This window comes from Giraffa tippelskirchi, chromosome 14 (assembly GCF_054371585.1).
Source record: "Giraffa tippelskirchi isolate mGirTip1 chromosome 14, T2T-mGirTip1v1.2.pri, whole genome shotgun sequence".
NCBI lineage: Eukaryota > Metazoa > Chordata > Mammalia > Artiodactyla > Giraffidae > Giraffa > Giraffa tippelskirchi.
The window spans coordinates 15,418,821-15,440,000 of NC_137288.1; the positions used below are offsets into that span (position 1 = coordinate 15,418,821).

The window sequence follows — 21,180 nt, forward strand, 5'->3', positions numbered from 1 at the left end:
ACTCTTGAGAGTCCCTTGGACTGCAAGGACATCCAACCAGTCCATCCTAAAGGAGGTCAGCCCTGGGTGTTCATTGGAAGGACTGATGTTGAAGCTGAAACTCCAATACGTTGGCCACCTGATGCGAAGAGCTGACTCATTGGAAAAGACCCTGATGCTGGGAAAGATTGCGGGCAGGAGGAGAAGGGGACGACAGAGGATGAGATGGCTGGATGGCATCAGCGACGCGATGGACGTGGGTTTGGATGCACTCAGGGAGTTGGTGAGGGACAGGGAGGCCTGGCGTGCTGAGGTTCATGGGGTCGTAAAGAGTCGGACAACTGGACACGGCTGAGCAACTGAACTGATTTCCGGACCATAGAGGAAAGCGTCCAGAGCGGTGACTAGGGCTGCTTCCCCACACATCTGAAGTGAGGGTTTCACGGACTCCCCCAAGTCTTTGTAACTTTTCGGATATTAGCTCTTCCCCGTTCGGATGTTTTTGGAGGTCCTCATGTTCCTCTGCACCCAGCCCCCTCTAAGAATTAAGCTGGCAGTGACTAGGTTATATTACAGAGCAGGCCTTGTTTGGATGTGAGGCCTTTTATGTGGGTTTTCAGTAAATCTCTTAGGGGAAGCACACTGATGGAAACCGCCCACCCTGGCCAGGCACCATAGTAACCATTCGCGTGCGTTGTAAGGAATAGGGAACGAATAAGCCACCACCAACCGGAAGAGTTCGGGAAAGGTCAAAAGGAGACACTGCGTGTCCGTCCACTCCCCAGAATCCCTCTTGCTAGCACCCATCTTGGCTGAGCGATGCATGCGCCACCAGGAAAGACTCCGAATTAGAATGATTGGCCAAAAACAACCCAGAAACGAATCCCATCACCGTAAAACCCGAGACTGTGAGCCACGTGACAGAGCTGTTCTCCTGGGTTCCCTTACCCTACTGCTCTCCACCTGGGTGCCCTTTCCCAATAAAATCCCTTGCTTTGTCAGCATATGTGTCTCCTCGGACAATTCATTTCCGGGTGTTAGACAAGAGCCCAGTTTTGGGCCCTGGAAGGTGTCCCCCTTCCTGCAACAAATCTACCTTGTGAGAGAGAGCCCTGGAGGTGGGGAGGCCAGGGCTGAGCAGTGATTTCTGTTTCAGAGTTTCTAAAACCCTCATCTACAAATCAAAAGTACCTGCAAGATGCAAGTTCTTCTCATTCTTGTAAATGACCTTTGCTTGGTGCCTAGTGTCTAAAGATGGAGAAGGCAATGGCAGCCCACTCCAGTACTCTTGCCTGGAGACTCCCATGGACGGAGGAGCCCAGGGGACTGCAGTCCATGGAGTCAAACACGACTAAAGTGACTTAGCAGCAGCAGCAGCAGCAGCGTCTAAAGAAGTCAGCTGGGATTTTGATAGAGGTTGTGTTGAATCTGTAGATTAGTTGGGGGTGTATTGCCATCTTTGCAACATCAAGACTTCCAATCAATGGGTGTGGATCCATTTATTTAGATCTTCAGCTGGTAAAGAATCTGCCTGCAATGCGGGAGACCTGGGTTCAAGCCCTGGGTTGGGAAGATCCCCTGGAGAAGGGAAAGGCTACCCACTCCAGTATTCTGGCTTGGAGAATTTCACGGACTCAGTTGTCCATGGGGTCACAAAAGAGTCGGACATGACTGAGCGACTTTCACATTCGTTTCTTTCAAAACATTTTGTAGTTTTCAAATACGTTTTCAACTTTATATTGCTAAATTTATTTCTCAGTATTTTTCTTTTTTTCTCTTTCTTTCGTTCTTTTTTTTTTTCCTATTGGGAATGAAATATTTATTTTGGAGTTGTTTCCTGGTGTTATCTTGCATACTCTTTATAAACCCGCACACGCTGTCATAAATGCTCTTACCTCCTCATGTTTTTCCCCCCAAAACACTTTTTTTCTTTTCTGTCTGTTTGTTTTAATACAACAGAAAGTTCAACGAGAAAACTGATCTAGCAAATATGAACCTGCCACAGCGAGGAGGAGAGGGACAGGGGCCACGGGGTGGGGGGGCAGTTCCGGGTGACTAGAGAGAATCAACTACGTAAGAAATCAGGAGGACACTGGGGCGAGGACCAGAGACCAGGAGGACGGGAGCTGTGGTCCTGAGAGGGAAGGGGCAGGGTACCGGGCCAGACAACAAAATTCAAAAGAGTTTGGCCATAAAATATAAACAGGCTATGTTTCTATGGTGGGGAAGGGTAAGAGCAAGAGGGTATCCGGCAGAAGACTGCTTCAGGGAGGGGCTGTGGAGGCCAGACCCCGCCCTGCTCTCACCTCCTCCCCGCCCTTCCCTCTGTGTCTGTGGGTGCGTGTGTCTGTGTGGGTCTGTGTGCACACTTCCCCAGTCCCCGCCCCGTCCCACCCCACCCCACCCCACCCCACCCCACCCCACCCCACCCCACCCTTAGTTGCTGCCATTCCAGGAGCTGCTGGCTGTCATTTGGCTCTCACTCCTCTGCCCATCGTCTTCAGAGGGGGAAAATGGGGGGAGCAGGAGGGGGAGAAACCCCCAGCCAGCTCCGCCCCTGCCCTCCCCGGCCGCCTCTACCAGAAGTCCCAGCGGTGGTAAGAGTCGGGGTCCCAGTATTTTGTGATGACCACTCTGTTGGCGAACTTGCTACCCGTCAGGCCCTGCATGGCTTTCTGGCAGTCAAACACAGAGGTGAACTCCACGAGGATCTTCCCACAGCCGGGCACCTCCACGCCGTCCATGGGCCGCAGGATCTAGATGGACTTGACCAGCCCGTACTTGCCACATTCGTTGTGCACGTCCTTCACGATCTCCTCGTACTCCTCGTCATCCAGCAGCTCCTCGGGCAGCACCATGTTCATCAGGCACAGCACCTCCGTCGGGTGCCCGCCCATCTGCACCTGCGAGCTCATCAGGCCGGGCACTTGCAAGGTCACGGGGGTCTGGTTGATGGTGCTCAGCGTGGCATTCTTGGCGCCCACACTCGCCCTCTGGACCAACAGCTTTTTATCTCCCAGCTGCATCCCGTTCAGCCCCGCGATGGCCTGGTCCGTGACGTTGATGTCCACGTACTCACAGAAGGCATAGCTCTTGGAGAGCCGGGTGGCACTGTCCTTGACCAGGTTGAAGGCCTTGAGCGGCCCGAACGACGTCAGCAGCTCTTTCACCTGGTCATTGTTCAGGTAGTTGGGCAAGCCCCCGATGAACAGCTTGTGCACAGAGTCCGGGACCATGGTGGACACGACTCCAGGCACGTAGACCGAGGAGCTCTCCGACATGCCCGGCAGGAGCTGGTAGTCATGAGGCCTGCGGATCTTCAGTGACTGGCCCTGGAAGATGATGCCGTCGAAGGCCATGGCCTGGGTGGTCTCGTCCACCGAGTGGAACTCTAAGAAGGCAAAGTTCTTGTCCTGGTTAATCTGCAGGGCCAAGACGGGGTGGCCAGGGGCCTGCGTCAGCCCCCCCAGGCTCATCTGAGCGTTAAAGAAATCCATCATGGCCTCCTCAGTGATGCCGAAGGGGATGTTGCCCATGTAGAGGCACCGGGCCTGTCTGGTCAGCTGGCTCCTGACCATGGGCACCGGCGTCGGGGTCACAGCCAGACCGTCGGGGGTCATGGTGGGGAGGAGGGCAGTGGCTGGAATCTGCCCCGCAGCTTGCATGGCCTTGTACTGCATGGGGGTGATGTGCTCAAAGCCCGGCGGCAGCACGTCCCAGTATTTGCGGACCTTCTTCTTCTTCCCGTGGCGGGGGGAGCGAATCAATCCACCGTGCTCCTCTTTAGCGCCTATGGTCAAAGCTTTGCTGTGGCACCGCCTGTCCCAGTAGGTGCTACGCTGGTCCCGGTTGCTGTGGTCGCGCCTCCGTGAGCGGCTGTGGCTGTGCTTGCGGTGCCGATTCTCCTTGTCACACTCTTGCTTATTCTCGTTGAGCTGCCGCTCGAACTCGTCAAAGCCTGACACGCTGAGGTGGCCACGTATTACCGATTCAGGTCCTCAATTTATCTTGAATTTAACAATTTTCCTTTGGAGAGAATTGCCTCTAATATCTTGCTAATTTTATCTTAGTGTGTTTTTGGGAACTGTTTTCCTTAAGAAGACAGCTTCTCTATGATCCATGGTGGTTATTCAATAGGAAACTTGCCACAGTTAATCAAAGTCAATGTTTGTCCTTTTCTACTCTAATTTCTGTGAGTCTGATTCATTAATTTCTTGTGACATCTTGGAAATGGAAAAAGGAGACTTTGAGCTCTTAAACTTTCAGCAGCAGCAGCCACTGTGGCACTTCTGAGTTCCAGTGTGTTCCAGTGTCTTGTGAGTCCTGAAAGATAGCAGGAACATTCGTTTCCCAGGTCTTACTGATAATTTATTAAAGCAGAATTTCCTGCATTTTTATGGGGCTGTGCTAAAATATTCGATCTCTAGAACTGTTTTAATTCTTGGGAAATTAGTTTTTCAAGGTTTTAATTGTGGAGGGTTTTTCCCACTAAGTTGTAATGAGCAATGGATCAAACTCCTTTTCTAAACAATTGAATTTTCAGTGTAAAAGTCGGTGGAAACACCACTCCCTCTCCTCTGTGTCCACCCCCTCAGGAGTTCTGTCTGTCTGAATCTCTTCCAGCACATACTTTGGACTCCGTTACAGGCGACCATTCCTCCTTCCTCAATAGGTGTCTTCAATCTTCTCTGAATAGTTATAACTGATTTTGACAAGTGGATAAAACTTACTTAGCCTAAGACTTGTATTTAATATAGTTAATTCTAAAAATAGCAACTATTTTAAAAATTATTCTGTTGACTGCTCTTAAGATGGCACTTGTATGCCAGGAGGCAGCAGTCACACCACTGGAAGCCAGCGAACAGATTACAGTGGAGGAAGTTGTCACGTGGTATATTGCCCAGCCTAGGCTGGGCTGTGGTTAACACTCCCCTCCAGGAGATTCAAGTTTCCACAGTCCAGCCTAGGCCCAGCCTGACTGGAAAGCATTCAGCCCATTTCTTGCCTCAGTGACATCTTTTTCTGGGAAAGTAGTTAATCAATTTTATAAGCAATGGATACTTCAGATAAACAGCTGTAGTTGCTGAAGAGTAGAGAAGGTTGGCCATCACTAGTTTAATTCTCCAATGTAAAAGCTGTCTAGAGTAATGTGTGCAGATGCCCACACATGCCTGGGGTCTGAGGGGCTCTCCCACTAATGGATGCACAGGTGTCTGGGTTGCACTTTGAACGACACACTTGTGGCTTTATTAGGTTTGCTGTTGTTTGTTGTTTTTTAATTGTTGCTTGTTTCTTTTCATTAAAGAAAGGTCTAATCAGCTAGATCAGACAGCATCATTTTTGTATTTAATGACAATGACTTTGAGAATTTACCTTATTGAATAAGCTTGTGTTGTGAAGCAAGAGCCTGCAAAACACATCTGTTGTAAATGAACATTCTGGCTCTGGAGACCAGCAGCACTCTGGAGTTTCAGAACAGTCTGTAGTTGCTCCAGTCAGTGATGCCTAGTTGTGTAGAGGAGAGGCACACTCTGCACTCTTCTACTTGTGAGGGTATGGAACTTTGGAGTTAAAAATTATATACGCATACACACTTTATGTATATGTATGTGTGTATGAAAACATGAAATTAGTTTGTCAGAAATGTGTGTGTTTAGTATTTTAGCTTAGCGCAACTATTTCCACATTATTTATTGATCTAAGACACTTTCTTGTTGACACCTTGAATACTAATGTTCAAAGGTGCGATGTGTATTCCTTTTAGATTGTTAAAGCTTAATTACTATCATTTGTAGTAAATTAACTTTTAAAATATATTTGAGCCCTTCCATAGTATTATAGGGCTCATACAGGTTGGGAAGGATTTTAATTTTCCAGTTGCTAATTGAACAATAGGGCCTCATTATGTATTTTGAGTTATAGAAGTTTGCCTCTGGGTCCCAAGAACATCTACTGGGAAGAAGTTTTAGACAGATTGTGAAGATTGTTTTTTAATCCTAGGTAAATTTCAAAGCAAACCATTTCAAATCCATCTAGATTCCTATAACTCATATTCCGTAATTATGTGAAACACAGATTTCATTTCAATTTCATGTATCTATGTGTTGCAGAGGCAGAATCTTTTCCAATAATAAATAATATTGCACATATAAAGTTGCTATTCAGTAATATAAATAGAAGAGATAAGTATTGAATGTCTTAGAATATATAGTGACAAGAGGCCAAATTGTTCATCTTTGTGAGAATTTCTTTCACATATTCAGTAATAGATAAATTCATTTTTGACCCCTAGACCCTATAACTAAGCTGACAACTGATAGGAAGGAAGTTATTAATAGTTGGTAAAGCAAATGCAGATTCTGTTCTCTTGAACCATATGGTTAATTAAAAAGAACTTACAGTTTCCCGAAAAGCGAATGGAAAGAATATCTTCTTTTTTTTTTTCTTTTTAATGGCATTTGGTTACAGAATAAGGCATTAGAGTTAAATCTAAACCAGTCTTTAAGCAACCTGAAATAGTAACCCAAGTAATCGTTATATAATGAAGGTGACTTTGGGGAATGTCAGCTTTGACCTCTCCTTGCCGCTATTCCTCAGCTAAGCATAAATTACCATTCTTAAAAAGAAACAGTCAAAAGGTGCTCTAATTTAGAGCACGGGGGAAAAGCTCCCACCCAGAAATTAGTAGTACTCTGTTTTGACCTCTTACTGCTCCCACTTGGGGTTTCTTTTCAGCTTTTTATCACTGGAATTTTCTACCTGCTATGTTCCTCTCTAGAGAACATCCATTTGGAAATGCTGCCTTTCAGATCAATACCATAATTATGCATACTTTTGAGTTTTTTGTTGCTGTTCAAGAAGTGTCCCCATTTTACAACTTCATGCACACATCTGGCAGATCAGTGACATGAGCATTCTACAGTACTGGGGTCGAGGTAGGGTGGGAATGGGCAGGGCTCACCAACAAAGCTGGCCCAGGTGGCAGTGCCTGAAAAGGCGTCACCTTTGAGGATCAGATGTGGGGTTGTTAAGCAGTTATGAAAATTTCTATCTAGTCTCCGTTTTGAATGGTTTTAAGAAATGTTGTATACAGAGGACATAAATGCTTATATATTTATTGAAAACCTTTTTTTTAATTAAAATTATTTGATGAAAAATGGTTTCACATTTGGGAAGGGTTTTGGACGGGAGGTAATGCTAGTGATAAATTAAAAGCCTTGTTGATTCTGCAGAAAGGTACTGTTAGTGTCTGATAGGATGCCTTTGTCTTATACATGATCCACATCTTTGTTTTACATTTCTTTTATCCAAAATATTTAGACATCTGACATTTTCAACCAAGACTTCAATTATATATTGTGATTTATCTTTGTTGCAATACATTAAAATTTCAGAGGTACTTTGGGGCTCGAAAGCCAGGATTTCTAAGTCAGTGTGTGCATTTCACATAATAAAGCTGTTAATGGTGAGCCAAGTATTATATACTAACTAGATTTTTCCACATCTGTAGAGTATATTATATGTATTTTGTGGTATTGAGATTATAGAAAGTTTAGAGTGTCAAACATGCATTTAATGTGTATTTTCAAACGAATTTATGGCAATTAAAATATTTGGAGACAAGGGTATCACATTTCAATTTGTAAAGATCTTTTTAACTCTACTGTGTCATTAAGATGCTTTGTATAATGACAAACCATAGCTGGAGAAACTGAGTTTAATAAATATCAAATAGATTTTCTGTATTAAAGTTTATAAACACTGTGCTCTTATTACTTTTTCAACTCTTACTTTGCCCTTTTTGTGTACTTTCTGTTTTGTATATTAGAGTCCAGTGCTACTCTTCTTTAAAAGTCTGGTCCCGCCAGTCCAGGTCTTAATTTCTGATTACAGAAATTCTGAACTGACTGGCCATGGGTCCCTCTGCATAGATCATAACTTCCCCTGCTCCAACAGAAATCTCATACACATCCTTTATGTTATTCTTGGTGGCTTGGGCTTTAATTGTTTCATTTAACTGGGTTTTTATTCTGGTTCTCTCTGTTCATAGACAAACCAATATTGCCTGTCTTTGTACCTCACTGATATGTTCTTTACATGCAGTGAAGGGTTAAGATCCAGGGCCATAGTTTATGAACTTGCTGAGGTTAGTCACTAGCTATTACTAAACTTTTGCCTTTAGCCTGCCACTGTGTTTTTATTACCTGAAGAAATGTTAACTCTCACTGCAGTTTCCAGATTAGGAAGTTAACACATTATCATTAGGCAATGCTGGGTTTTCTGTAGTATACAAAATGAATCCTTCCCCTCAAAAGTGTGAATTCCAGGCTGCTAAAATTTCAGTTTGAGACATTTAATAGTATCCATAGAAAAATAAACTCTTAAGTTAACAAGTTTAGTTATGCTTATCTACATATCAACATTCTAAGAAGAAACGGAGACCAATTTAAAGCCTGTATCTGTCTTCAAACACTTAAAAGCAATATTGCTTTACTTAAGTGTCTCCAGCCAAATGCAGTCGATCAATATTCCATAGAATGGAGCATTGTTGTAGGTAAGTGCTGTCCTCTTTTTCCCCTGGTGTGTACATCATTCCTGGGCCACACATAGGGAGCAGCATCTTTTTCTATGGGAAAAGAAAGATGATTTTTAAGACAAAGGTCTAGCAGTGCCCAGAGCCACCTCTACTGCATTTTTTGGTGGGCTGCAGTCCATGGGGTAGCTACGAGTCAGACTTGACTGAGCGACTTCCCTTTCACTTTACTCTTTCATGCATTGGAGAAGGCAATGGAAACCCACTCCCGTGTTCTTGCCTGGAGAACCCCAGGGACTGGGGAGTCTGGTGGGCTGCTGACTATGGGGTCGCACAGAGTCAGACACGACTGAAGTGACTTAACAGCAGCAGCAGCAGTGTCTAAAGTAGTCATCTGGGATTTTGATAGAGACTGTGTTGAATCTGTAGATTAGTTTGGGGTGTATTCCCATCTTAACAACATCAAGATTTCCAATCCATGGCTGTGGATCCATTTATTTAGATCTTCAGCTGATAAAGAATCTGCCTGCAATTCGGGAGACATGGGTTCAATCCCTGGGTTGGGAAGATCCCCTGGAGAAGGGACAGGCTACCCACTCCAGAATTCTGGCTTGGAGAATTTCATGGACTCAGTTGTCCATGGGGTCACAAAATAGTCTGACATAGCTGAGCGACTTTCTCATTCAGGTTTGTTTTTCAAAAATGTTTTGTAATTTTCAAATACGTTTTGAACTTTATATTGTTAAATTTATTTCTAAGTATTTTTCTTTTTTTGCTATTGGGAATGAAGTATTTATTTTGGAGTTGTTTCCTGGTGTTATCTTGCATACACTTTGTAAATCCGCACACACTGTCATAAATGCTCTTATCTCCTTATGATCCTTTTCCCTCCAAAACCCTTTTTTTCCCTTTCTTTCTTTTTTTTTTAATACAACAAAATGTTTAATGACCAAATTCCTCTTAGCAAATATGAAACTGTCACAGAGAGGAGGACAGGGACAGGGGCCATGGGGTGAGGGGCAGTTATGGGAGACTAGAGAGAATCAACTAAATAAGAAACCAGGAGGACACCGGGGCGAGGACCAGAGACCAGGAGGACGGGAGCAGTGGTCCTGAGAGAGAAGGGGCAGGGTCCCAGGCCAGACAACAAAATTCAAAACAGTTTGGCCATAAAATATAAACAGGCTATGTTTCTATGGTGGGGAAGGGTAACAGCAAGAGGGTATCCGGCAGAAGACTGCTTCAGAGAGGGGCTCCCGGCACTTGCCTCTGTGTCTGTGGGTGCATGTGTCTGTGTGGGTCTGTGTGCGCACTTCCCCAGTCCCCGCCCAGCCCCCACCCCACCCCACCCCCACCCTACCCCCACCTTCACCCTCACCCTTACCCTTAATTGCTGCCATTCCAGTTGCTGCCGGCTGTCATTAGGCTCTCACTCCTCTGCCCATCGTCTTCAGAGGGGGAAAATGGGGGGAGCGGGGGGCGAGAAGCCCCCAGCCAGCTCCGCCCCTGCCCTCCCCGGCCGCCTCTACCAGAAGTCCTGGTGGTAGTAAGAGTCGGGGTCCCAGTATTTTGTGACGACCACTCTGTTGGCGAACTTGCTACCCGTCAGGGCCTGCATGGCTTTCTGGCAGTCAAACACAGAGGTGAACTCCACGAAGATCTTCCCGCAGCCAGGCACCTCCACGCCATCCACGGGCCCCAGGATCTCGATGGACTTGACCAGCGAGTACTTCCCAGATTCGTCGTTCACGTCCTCCACGATCTCCTCGTACTCCTCGTTGTCCAGCAGCTCCTCGGGCAGCACCATGTTCATCAGGCACAGCACCTCCGTCGGGTGCCCCCCATCTGCACCTGTGAGCTCATCAGGCCGGGCACTTGCAAGGTCATGGGGGTCTGGTTGATGGTGCTCAGCGTGGCATTCTTGGCGTCCACACTCACCCTCTGGACCAGTAGCTTCTTATCTCCCGGCTGCATCCCATTCAGCCCCGAAATGACCTGGTCCATGAGGTTGATGTCCACATACTCACAGAAGGCGTAGCCCTTGGAGAGCCTGGTGGCGCTGTACTTTACCAGGTTGAAGGCTTTGAGCGGCCCAAATGACATCATCAGCTCTTTTGGGAAGCTAGGGGGGCCTCTCCAGTTCCGACGGGGGGGTTCAGGGAAAAAAAGGCTCCTCAGGGAGCCTCTCTTGTTGCCTCTGGGAAGTCCACGCCTCCTTTGGCGTTGCCAAGGGGCAGCTGGGGTTCCTCTTGAGTCATTGCAAGGGAATTGGGCCCCATGTACAGTTGAGGGGTAGTTGGTGACCTTTCGTCTTGGGGCCGGTACTTGCGAGTCCTCTCTTGAGTCTCAGTAGAGGAGACAGGCCTCCTCTTGAGGAGCAAGGGAAAGTAGGGATTCCTGTCGAATGGAGGAAGGGGAGTCAGCCTGCCTCTCGAGATAAGGTTGGAAATCTGGGCCCCTCTTTAATTGCGTCTGGAGCCTCAGGGTTCCACTCGAGCAGGGACAAGGGTATCTCGGGGAACCTCAGGGGGCACCTAAAGGGAGTCAAGCCTCCTTTCAAGTGCCAGAGGGAACTCAGGATTGCTCTCGAGGCACTGCCGGTGCAAAGGGCCCCGTCTCGCATTGAGGGGGAATCTCATGGACGCTTCCGTGTTGTGGTGGGAAGCTCAGGGTTCTTGTCAGGTTGACAGGGGTTACTCAGGGGACACCTGGGGTCACAGAAAGGAGTCAAGACCCTTTCAAGCCGGGAGAGGGGCTGGGAGATTGCTCTCAAGGCCCTGCAAGGGAAAAGGGCCTCATCTCGCGATGGGCATGGAATCACATGGATTTTCTTGAGTTGCGGCAGTGGGCTCTCGAGTTGCGACGGGTACCCCAGTCAGTCTCCCCTGTTACCCAAACCGTTTCGGGGTGCCTGTTTTCGAGCGGCGAGGGGTTAGGGGCAGCCTCGGGATTCCTCAGGAGTCGCTGCAACACCCTGGGTCCTCGTCAAGCGTTGAGGCAGGACACTCAGGGTTCTCCTCGAGGGGGTATGGGTATCTCGGGACACCTCTGGAGTGGCATAAAGGGAGTCGAGGGGACTCCGCGTTTCTCTCAAGTCAGTGCAAATGGAAATCGGGCTTCATTTCACATGGAGGGTCGAAGCTCATGCTTTTCCATGAGTTTCAGCAGGAAGCTGGGGGTGCCTCTCGATTTCCGACAGGGGTAGGCTCAGGGAACCTCTCTTGTGGCCTCTGGGAAGTCCTGGCCTCCTTTGGCGTTGCCAGGGCGCAGCTGGGGCTCCCCTCGAGTCACTGCAAGAGAATTGGGCCCCATGTGCCGTTGAGGGGATATGCAGTGACCTTTCATCTTGGGGCCGGAACTGGCACGTCTCCCCTCAAGTCCTAGTACAGGAGACAAGCCTCCTCTTGAGGTGCAAGGGAAAGTAGGGATTCCCAAAGAGTGGAAGCAGGGAAGTCAGCCCCCCTCATGAGATGAGGGGGGAAGCGGGGCGCCTCTCGAACTGCGCTTGGAGACTCGGGGTTCCACTCGAGTGGGGACAAGAGGGTCTCAGGGAACCTCTGGGGCCTCCTAACGGGAGTCAAGCCTCCTATAAAGTGCCAGAGGGAACTCAAGATTGCTCTCGAGGCACTGCAGTTGCAAAGGGCCCCGTCTCGCATTGAGGGGAGATCCCATGGATGCTCTCGCATTGTGGTGCAAAGCTCAGCGTTCTTCTCAGGTTGGGATGGGTATCTCGGGGTCACCTGGGTTCGCACAAAAGGAGTAAAGCCCCCCTTCAAGCCGGGAGAAGGACCTGGGGATTGCTCTCAACGGCCTTCAAGGAAAAAGGCCTCATCTCGCGATGGGCATGGAATCACGTGGGTTTTCTCGAGTTAGGGCAGAGGGCTGTCAAGTTGCGGTGGGTACCCCAGGCAGTCTCCCCTGTTGCCCAAGCAGGGTCGGGGTGCCTCCTTTCTAGCGGCGAGGGGCAGGGGCAGCCTCGGGATTCCTCAGGAGTCGCTGCAGCGCCCTGGGTCCTCGTCAAGCGTTGAGGCAGGACACTTGGTGTTCCCCTCGATAGGGGACGGGTATCTCGGAGCACCTCTGGAATGGCACAAAGGGAGTCAAGCTTACATCCGAGTTTCAAGAGGGAACTCAGCGTTTCTCTCAAGTCACTGTAAGGAAATCGGGCTTCATCTCGCTTTGAGGATCGAATCTTGTGGTTTTTCACGAGTTGCAGCGGGAAGCTTGGGGCTCCTCTGGAGTTTTGACGGGGGACCTCAGGGAACGTCTCTTGTCTCCTCTGGGAAGTCAGGCCTCCTTTGGAGTTGCCAGTGGCAGCTCGGGTTCCTCTCTAATCACTGCAAGGGAATTAGGCCCTATGTGCAGTTGAGGGGGGCATTCGATGACCTTTCGTCTTCTAGCAGAAACTGTGCCATCTCTCTCGAGTTTCAATAAATGAGACAGGCCTCCTCTTGAGGTGCGAGGGAAAGTAGGCATTCCTGTGGAGTGGAAGCAGGGGACTCGGCCCTAATCTCAAGATGAGGGGGGTGGGGCTTGGGGAAAATGGAGCTCCTCTCGAATTGAGTCTGGAGACTTGAGGTTCCACTCGAGTTGGGACGGGTATCTCGGGGAACCTCTGGAGCTGCATAAAGGGAGTCAAGCTTCATTTCAAGTGCCAGAGTGAACTCAATATTGCTCTCGAGGAGCTGCAGGTGAAAAGGGCCCCATCTCGCTTGAGGGGGAATCTCATGGATGCTCTGGCATTGCAGCAGGAAGCTCGCGGTTCTTCTCAGTTTGGGACAGATATCTTGGGGAACAACTAGAGTTGCATGAAAGGAGTCAAGCCTCCTTTCAAGTTGGCAGAGGTACCCGGGGATTGCTCTCAAGGCCCTGCAAGGGAAAAGGGCCTCATCTCGGGATGAGCCTAGAATCACATGTTTTTTCTCGAGTTGCGAGGGGAGCTTTCAAGTTGCGACGGATACCTAAGCCAAGCTCCCCTGTGACCTCAGCGAAGTCAGGATGCCTCCTTTCAAGCTGCGAGGGGCACCTTCATGACTCCTCAGGAGTCACTGCAGCGGAGTGGGTTCTCATCAAGCGTTGAGGCAGGAAACTCAGGGTTCCTCTTGTGTTGGTGCGGGTATCTCGGGGAACCTCTGGAGCTGCCTAAAGGGAGTCAAGCCTCCTTTCGTGTGCCAGAGGGAACTCAGGATTGCTCTCGAGGGGCTGCAGGTGAAAGGGTCCCATCTCGCCTTGATGGGGAATCTCGTGTGTGCTCTCGCATTGTGGCAGGAAGCTCAGGGTTCTTCTCAGGTTGGGGCGGGTATCTCGGGGAACACCTGGAGTTGCGTGAAAGGAGTCAAGCCTCCTTTCAAGTTTGAAGAGTCACTCGGGGATTGCTCTCAAAGCCCTGAAAGGGAAAAGGGCCTCATCTCGCTATGAGCGTGGAATCACGTGATTGTTTTTTTCAAGTTGCGGTGGAAGCTCTCGAGTAGCGATGGGTACCTCAGCCAGGCTCCCCTGTTTGACCTCGGGAAGTTGGGATGCCTCCTTTCGAGCTGCGAGGGGCATTTTCGGGATTCCTCAGGAGTCACTGAATCAGAATGGGTCCTCCTCAAGCATTGAGGCAGGAAACTCAGGGTTCCTCTTGAGTTGGGATGGGTATATTGGGGAACCTGTGGAGTGGCACAAAGGGAGTCAAGCTTCTATCTAGTTTCGAGAGGGAACTCAGCGTTGCTCTCAAGTCACTGCAAGGGAATCGGGCTTAATCTAGCCTTGAGGATCGAATCTCGTGGTTTTTCACGAGTTGCAGTGGGAAGCTTGGGGCTCCTCTCGAGTTGTGACGGGAGACCTCAGAGGACCTCTCATATTTCCTCTGTGAAGTCAGGCCTCCTTTGTAGTTGTCAGGGGCAGCTCAGGTTCCTCTCGAGTCGCTGCAAGGGAATTAGGCCCTATGTGTAGTTGAGGGGGTTACTCGATGACCTTTCGTCTTGTGGCAGAAACTGCGTGTTTCCTCTCGAGTTTCAATAGATGAGACAGGCCTCCTCTGGAGGTGCGAGGGAAAGTCGGAATTCCTGTGGAGTGGAAGCAGTGGACTCAGCCCTCATCTCAAGATGAGGGGGGTGGGGCTTGGGGAAAACGGAGCTCCTCTCGAATTGCGTTTGGACTCGAGTTCCACTAGAGTTGGGACGGGTATCAGGGGGAACCTCTGGAGCTGTCTAAAGGAAGTGAAGCCTTCTTTCAAGTGCCAGAGGGAACTCAGGATTGCTCTCGAGGCATTGCCAGTGAAAAGGGACACATCTCGCCTTGAGGGGGAATCTCGTGAATGCTCTTGCATTGTGGCAGGAAGGTCGGGGTTCTTCTCAGGTTGGCACGGGTATCTTGGGGAACACTTGGAGTTCAATGAAAGTGGTCAAGCCTCTTTTGAAGTTGGGAGAGGCACCTGGGAATTTCTCTCAAAGACTTTCAAGGGAAAAGGGCCTTATCTCGCGATGAGCATGGAATCACGTGGTTTTCCTCAAGTTGTGGCAGAAGCTCTCGAGTTGCAACGGGTACCTCAGCCAGTCTCCCCTGTGACCTCAGGGAAGTCGGGATGCCTCTTTTCGAGCTGGGAGGGGCACCTTCAGGATTCCCCAGAAGCCGCTGCAGCGGAATGGGTCCTCATGAAGCATTGAGGCAGGAAACTCAGGGTTCCTCTCGAGTTGGGGCGGGTATCTCGGGGAACCTGTAGAGGTGCCTAAAGGGAGTCATGCCTTCTTTGAAGTGCTAGGGGGAACTCAGGATTGCTCTCAAGGTGCTGCAGGTGACAAAGGCCTCATCCCGCCTTGAGCGGGAATCTCGTGAATGCTCTCGTCATGTAGTGGGAAGCTCGGCATTCTTCTCATGTTCGGACGGGTATCTCTGGGATCACCTGGAGTTGCATGAAAGGAGTCAAGCCTCCTTTCAAGTGTGGAGAGGAACCCGGGGATTGCTCTCAAGGCCCTGCAAGGTAAAAGGGCCTCATCTTGGGATGAGAGAGGAATCATGTGGTTGTTCATGAGTTGGGGTGGAAGCTCTCCATTTGCGATGGGTACCTCAGGCAGGCTCCCCGGTGACCTCAGGGAAGATACGATGCCTCCTTTCAAGCTGCAAAGGGCAGCTTTGGAACTCCTCAGGAGTCGCTGCAGAGGAATGGGTCCTCATCAAGCGTTGAGACAGGAAATTCAGGGTTCTTCTCGAGTTGGGACGGGTATCTTGTGGAACCTCCGGAGTAGCAAAAAGGGAGTCAAGCTTCCATCCGAGTTTAAAGAGGGAACTCAGAGTTTCTCTCAAGTCACTGCAAGGGAATCAGGCTTCATCTCACGTTGATGATCGAATCTCGTGGTTTTCAACGCTTTGCAGAGGGAAGCTTGGGGCTCCTCTCGAGTTCTGAAAGGGGACTTCTCCGAACCTCTTTTGTTGCCTCTGTGAAGTCAGGCCTCCTTTGTTGTTGCCAGGGGCAAGTGCAAACATTGTAAAAGGGGCCTTTCTCTCCAAAACTGATCATCAGACAACTCAACCTCCAAAAGAGAAACAACCCCCGATGAGTGAAGTGGGAAGGAGGTGGCCCGAACAGACATCTTCATTCAAAATAAAGGTAGAACAGATAGACTAACAGAAGCATAAGGTAGACAATAAATCAATGGCAGGGCAGAGCTGGGCTGGGCTGGGCTGGGCTGTGCTGGGCTGGGGCTGCTGGGGGTGGGGGCGGGGTGGGGGCTGGCTCTTCTGCAGCTGAGAAAAACGTTGGCAGACTCAGAGATATCAGATCTCATCACCTGGTGCCTCAAAGAGAGAGAAACCACATCCCTAGGGAAAAGAGTCCTGTGATTCTCTCAGAACACTCCACCAAAGATTCCTCATTCGACCCAAACCAGCAGCTCCATGGAGTGCCCACGGAGGAGGGAACAGAGAAGATATGGACGTGTGTATGTGTGATATCTGCACCTATACCTAGGTAGACATCTGTACAAACATAATGATAATCTCTGTCTGTATGCCTATGACTGTATCTGCTCATGTGCGCACATGCGTACATGCACGTAGACACCCACACCCACACACACACTCACACACACACACACAGGAATGGGACTCAACCACCAGAAGGAATGAAATCTCACCATCTGCAGGAACTTGGAGAGACCTTTAGAGGGTATGATGCTAAGTGAGAAATCTCTGATCAGTGGCTTCCATGCAGAATGTATCAAAGGAAACAAACAGAACAAATCAGACACAGGCTCATAGATACCACCAAGGAACACATGGGTGGTGGCCAGAGGAGGGAAGGGGGGAATGGGTGGCAGAGGTAGGGTGGGGGAGAGAATGAGTGAGTGCCACTGGTGAGGGCAACAGATGAAGCGGTGCAACCTTCCACTTATGAAATACATGAGTCATGGGCACGTCATGACACCGAATGTCATTTGCCATGACACCAAGTAGTGATGGACAGTCACTAACTAGACGTATTCTGGTGATCGCTGTGTCATGCACGACACCAAAAAAATCGTCTGTACTCCTGAAAATGAACGGGGGGGGGGGGAGGAGGACAGAAAGAAGGAAGGAAGGAAAGAAGGCAAGAAAAAAAAACGTTGTCAGTCAGTTAGAAGTCAATTTGAGAAGGGTGGACTGGGGAGGGAGAGAAACTAGAGTGAGAAGGAGGAGCAGGAGGAGGAGGAAGAAAAGGACCGATTGCCTTGAGGGGGAGGGGGAGATGAAGGATCCAAAAAGTGGACAGGACAGTCAGGTGAGCCCCCTAGGGAAAGGAAATGAAGCCCACGAACACACCCCCCAACTGTGGTTTTGTTCAGTCCAAGATCAGGGTGTGGATAGCACGTGTCCCACAGCACACAGTGACACACAGGCCTCACCTGGCTAGGCAGTGCAGGATAACCCTGAAAGCTGAAGCTGAAAAAAGAATCCAGCACGTTCATCCATGGCTGAAAAGTACCAAGGTCTCACGACATTCACAAATCCTATGAAGCCATTGAAAGACTCTCTCACTCACTTGCCGCTGTTAAAACTGTAGAGAACAGAAAAGGAGCGAAACGATGGTGGGTGGATGGATGGATGAATGGATGGGTGGGTGGGTGGATGGATGGATGAATTTCCATGATAGTCTGATTATGGAAAACACTGACAGAAAAGCATCCGATTCACTTTTGGAAAGCATCTGTCTTGCCTTCTCGGCCTGGTGTCTTTCCTATGTCTGAATGATTCCCTCCCCCATCCCCACACCCAACCTGAAGATCAGCCTCCAAAAGGAAGCCCTTTGTGCTTTCAAGGTCTCTCTTCGGAGCACCCTTCAGAAGGGGAACGTTTTCACTCACGTCATCGCCCTGAGACAGCTTCAGCCTGTCCCTCCCCACGCCCTGCCGCCTCCTTCCCATCCCTCCCTTCCCTCACGCTCCTCCTCCTCTGAACTCTTGAGCTCTCCTCCCACTGGCCTCTCACCCCACACGGTAGCACTGTTGGCCTAGGGTATGCTCATGTGTCTCCTAACCGCATCCAAGTGGACTTCCACTGTTTCTCCGCTGCGTTGTTCTGGGACTCTTTATTCCTGGTCTTTTCCATGGGTGGGGGAGACCTGGACAGGCTGGGGCCAGGTGGGGTGGGGGTGGGGAGCGTCCATGTTGGGGGGAGGGGGGCAGAGTGGAGGAGGAGGAGGAGGAACACAACTCCCCAGTGCCAGTGTGTGCTTCTGGCCTGGAAAACAGATCACGCACCAGGCTGGCCCCGAAAAGGGGATCGGTCATGAGACTGGGCACGTGTTTTCTGTACAGAGTCACTGCAGATCGAACAGGCAGTGGCAAGTTTAGGGCTTCCCGCAGTTAGACCTGTTCACCCACTGTGGAAACAGGCGTCTGAAACACCACGGTTAGGCTCTCAGTGTGATGTCCACAAGCCGTAGCCATTGAAATGTGTGCACACTGGAGCCGCTGTGCAGAGGAAGAGCTCATCCGGCTCCATGTGTTCTTCCAGTGAGTAGGCCGGGATCTCAGGAAGCACAGAAATCCAGAGAGTTGAGTGAATCTGGCTGTCACACTTTCCGAATCCAAGTGAACCCGAAAGGAGGTTTACTCAAAGTGTGGGTTTGTCTTTCCATAGGATGAACCCTCTCTTTGAGTAGATGAGGGTTCCAGGGGCAAAAGGAGCAGAGAGGACAGAAAGTCCCCTTAGGTCCCCTGCTCCTCCTGTGTGCGCTCCCCCACGGTCCTAGGAACATTCTGCACCAGATGAGTGTGCTGGCCGCACCCCATCTACACCGAGACATCAGTGTCAGTCTTCTTTGTCCCGAGTATCCCGTTTGCCGTCGCCTTCACGCCCGGCATTTTCCGTTCCGTAGGTTTGTAACAAACCTTCCTGGAGCCCAGTGGAGTCTTCCCAGATCAGAGGCCGATTGAAAACACCCTGTCCCCGGCCTCAACGGCAGGTAGATTTATCACCCCTGGACCACCAGGCACGGAAGTCCCTTCACAGCCTTCGAAAATCTTCTACCCTGAAACATTCAATGTCCTCATCCAAATCATTGACCATCACGACTGAAATGAAGGAAAATATGTTAGTTAAAGAAAGTCTTTAACTCCTCAGTGCTAGCCTTAGAACCACAAAGGCCTCTCTCTCTCTAGACACACACACACACACAAGAACAGAGGTGGGCTCCATAGTCCAAAAGAAACCAACTTTTGTGTTTATCCATCCCACTTGTTGTGGCTGTCGTGCTGTCGCTAAGTCACATCCAACACTCGCTCTGTGACCCTGCAAGACAGTTCCGGAAAAGCATCAACTTCGGCTTGATTGATGATGCCAAAACCTTCGACTCTGTGGATCACCACACACTGTGGAACATTCTTCAAGACATGGGAATACCAGACCCCCTGACGTGCCTCCTGAGAAATCTGTATGCGGGTCGATCAGAAAGTGAAGAACGAACGAGCCTCTGGATGACAACGTCAAAGAGGAGCGCAAAACCGATGGCTTCAAACTCAGCCTTCAGAAAACTAAGGTCACGGCACCCGGTCCCATTCCTTCATGGCAGATAGATGGGAAAACAACAGAAAGAGTGACAGACTTGCTTTTCTGGGGGCTCCAAAATCACTGCAGATGGTGACTGTGGCCAGGAAATGAAAAGATGCCCACTCCTTGGAAGAAAAGTCACGATCCACCTAGACAGCATCTTCAAAAGCAGAGACGCGACTTTGCCAACAGAGGCCTGTGGCGTCAAAGCTTTGGCTTTCCCGGGAGTCACGTATGGATGTGAGAGTTGGACTCTAAAGAACGCTCAGCACCAACGAATAAGATGCTTTTGAACTCGGGTGTTGGAGAAGACTCTTGAGAGTCCCTCGGACAGTGAGGAGATCCAACCAGTCCATCCTAAATAAAGGTGACCAGTCCTGGATATTCATCAGAAGGACCGATGCCGACACTGAAACACCAATCCTTTGGCCACCTGATGCTAAGAACTGACTCATCGGAAAAGACCCCAATGCTGGGAAAGATTGAAGGCGGGAGGAGAAGGGGACGACAGAGGATGAGATGGTTGGATGGCATCACCCACTCAAGGGACGTGAGTTGGTGTGAGCTCCAGGAGTCGGGGATGGACAGGGAAGCCTGGAGTGCTGCAGTCCACGGAATCGCAAAGAGCTAGACATGAGTGAGCGACTGATCTGAACTGAACCGACCGAACAGTCTTTCAGACGTGGAAATAGAAATCAATGGGGCTCTACCAGGTGTGGGATGATAGGTATCCAGGATTCCTTCACCCAGCCCTTCCTCCCTGATTCTGCTCCTTTGGACGTGTCGATGGATCATCCATAGGTTCGCTTCACCAGCAAGGAGAGAAGTGAAGCATGCATCGTTTCTGTTTTCCAGGTTCGACGTGACACATGACACGGTGGCGGGCGAGGGGCGAGCCCTCCTCACAAAACCAAGAAACGGTCGGAGCCGTGGCAAAACCTAAAGTGTATTTTCTTATTGGTTCGAGGACATAGAGGCTGGGGGTGAGGGTGGGGGGAGTGTGCGTGCGGAGTGTGTGCGTGTGTGGGGTGGCGCATAGGACCGTCTGTGTAGTGGGGCAGTGTGTGTGTGGGGGGGGTGTCTGTGCTGTGTGCGGGTGCCACGTGGGTGTGAGGGTGGGGCGGGCAGAGACAGAGGCAGAGAGACACAGCCAGGCCAAGGACAACATAGTGTGTTGGGGGGTAGGAGTGGGCGTGCCAGGTGTGTGCGTGTGTGGGGTGGCACATAGGACTGTCTGTGTAGGGGGGCAGTGTGTGGGTGGTGGTGTGTCTGTGCTGTGTGCGGGTGCCACGTGGGTGTGTGCACCTGTGGGTGTGTGTGGGGGGCTGGCAGAGACAGAGGCAGAGAGACACAGTCAGGCCAAGGACAACATAGTGTGTGTGGGGTGGGAGTGAGCGGGCGGGGTGTGTGCATGCGTGGGGTGGCACATAGGACCGTGTGTGTAGGGGGGCAGTGTATGGGGTGGCAGTGTGTGGGGGGTGATGTGTCTGTGCTGTGTGCGGGTGCCACGTGGGCGTGTGAGCCTGTGGGTGCGGGTGTTGTGGGGGGCAGGCAGACACAGAAGCAGAGAGACACAGCCAGGCCAAGGACAACATCGTGTGTGTGGCGGGCGGGGGAGTGTGGGTGCGGTGTGTGTGCGTGTGTGGGGTGGCGCATAG

The 21,180-nt window shown here is 50.2% G+C and overlaps 2 pseudogenes; both read right to left on the reverse strand.

Annotated features, from left to right (window-relative positions):
* Positions 1-2,453: 2,453 nt before the first annotated feature.
* LOC145534952 (splicing factor U2AF 65 kDa subunit pseudogene) lies at positions 2,454-3,809 on the reverse strand (annotated as a pseudogene).
* Positions 3,810-10,037: 6,228 nt separating this feature from the next.
* On the reverse strand, positions 10,038-17,840 carry LOC145534837 (splicing factor U2AF 65 kDa subunit pseudogene; annotated as a pseudogene).
* Positions 17,841-21,180: the final 3,340 nt, after the last annotated feature.